Genomic DNA, 1,556 nt, shown 5'->3' with positions numbered 1-1,556 from the left:
ATATTACGGTTATTATAAATATTATATTTTAATAAGAAGCTATGTCATTGACTTTCCCATTTAAATTATAGTTATTATCATTAAATATTATATTATATTTTAATAATAATATAATATTTTAAATAATATTATAATTATTATATAATATATTGTATTATTATAATATAATATAATATATTAATTAATAATATTAAATATAGTTATAATTAATTAGTAATTATAATATAACATATTATATTTTAGTTTAAAGTAAAATAATGTATTATATTATAATAACATTCTTAATAGTATACTAAACCAATTGGATAAATTAATTTAGACTTAATTGATTATAAATATTATATTTTATTAAGGTACAGCATCATTAATTATCCTACACGAATTGTCTAATCAAAGATTTACATTGTCCGATTATCCTAACTTGTTTCAATTTACCCCACTCAAAATATCCTAAAATGATATCCTTGTTTTATTAAAATAATTATGCTACTTAGCCCTAACTTATCCCAATTAATATTTAAAAGCTCTGATGCGAGTAAAAAAACCCAATGGCCAATAGGCAATAGCCACCTCGTATAGTGCTGGGTCACCGGCTACGATTTTGGACCACGTTTCGAAACGCTCAAGTCCTACATGGGCCTTAGACAAAAGCCCACGACCGACGGCATTCAAACAGAGTGGTCACCGACTCTTGCTACTCACCAAGCAATTTTTAACATAAGCATAGCAATTAATTTAAAAAAAAAGTAAAAAATGAGTCTCACTTTAATTTACTAAATATTTAATTAATTTAATTAGAGATATATTAGTGATATTTAAAATTGAGAGATAGGGAAAACATAAATAATACCATTTTCTTCTCATTACTTTTCTCAATATTTCTATCAGTCGCATTTATCCTCCAATGTTTTTCTCATAACTTTTATTAAGAATATCTCTATCGGTTAATCCTTTCTAAAATCAAATTCTTTTCAGGTAATCTTAACATTCTCGAGTCAAAATCTAATTTTGTATCATATTTGAAGTAGGATCAAGGAAAAAAAAGAAAGAAATAAAGAAAAAGGAAAAAGAAGGGTAAATTACACTAATCCCTCAGAAACTTTTAACTGTTCTACATTAAACTCTAACTATTGAAATTGCAGAAAATCTCCAATAAGTTTTCACGTTTTATTTGATAATCTCCATGATGACGTCAATCCATATTTTGCACTTTCAACACACTTGCATCATAAATCTGGACTGACACTATGATGGGAGTTTTTTGCAAAACACAAAAACTTATTGGGAGTTATTTTGCAATTCCAATAGTTATTGGGGATACAGTACGAATTTAGAAGTTAGTGGGGTTTTCACTCTAAAATACCAAGAGTCCTGGGTAGTGTAATGCACCCAAGAAAGATTAATACACTGAAAAACATTCCTCACACTTCGCAGCCGTCCCTAGTCACCCACCCACGAGCAAATATCCCCAGCCCCCAAACGCTCCAAAGATTAATAATAACAATAAGAAAAATATTGAGAGAGAGAGAGAGAGAGAGAGAGAGAGGAGAAATGGA

This window comes from Asparagus officinalis, chromosome 7, assembly GCF_001876935.1.
Source record: "Asparagus officinalis chromosome 7, Aspof.V1, whole genome shotgun sequence".
In the NCBI taxonomy this organism is placed as follows: Eukaryota; Viridiplantae; Streptophyta; class Magnoliopsida; order Asparagales; family Asparagaceae; genus Asparagus; species Asparagus officinalis.
Note: the sequence above shows the minus strand (reverse complement) of the source record.